This window comes from Dendrobium catenatum, unplaced genomic scaffold, assembly GCF_001605985.2.
Source record: "Dendrobium catenatum unplaced genomic scaffold, ASM160598v2 fragScaff_scaffold_201, whole genome shotgun sequence".
NCBI lineage: Eukaryota > Viridiplantae > Streptophyta > Magnoliopsida > Asparagales > Orchidaceae > Dendrobium > Dendrobium catenatum.
The window spans coordinates 323,719-324,451 of NW_021318663.1; positions in this window are offsets into that span (position 1 = coordinate 323,719).

Genomic DNA, 733 nt, shown 5'->3' on the forward strand with positions numbered 1-733 from the left:
CATTTGTAGGTAAGGATCTTATGGCAGGGGTCAACAATTGTTGATGAATTCATCTGAAATTTAATTATTTTTAAGTTTAATTTTTAAATTATGGTTTACATAAATTTATATAAATTTTTCATTTTGAATCAAATAAATTTAATGTTGCAAATCTATTTCGAATTGAAATAAATTCATTTATTTATTTTGTACTAATAGTCCTTTGTTTATTCATTTAAACATAAATTTAATATTTTTAATCAAAATTACATGCTAATAATTTGATTATGAATTGGGTTCTATAGTTTAATATATTATAATTAATTTTTGCATCGCATCTTTAAGATTGTCTTCGATAATTGGGATCATTTATGGCCATTAGTTACACTCAAATGTGATGAAATTTAGCTATATAAGTTGACTTGCAATGTATGGTGTAATACTTTGAGAAATGCATGATGGTTAAGCTATTTTTGTGCTAATGCAATAATAACATTCACATAGGGAATATGATATATCTCCATTCAGTTACAATTTCACTTACAGATCCCGCCATCTAAGAGCTCAACTCTAAATGACCTATATAATACATTGAACACCTAAAATTTTTGTATTTTAATTTGTTTGGGCTCCGAAAATTTTCTAACTTCTCTTTCATGTTTATGTAGAACACTCTTCATAAGCTATAAAATTATTGAGTCATCTTCATTCTCCTTCCGCAATTTGATATTTATCCATTTCATGAAAAGCATAA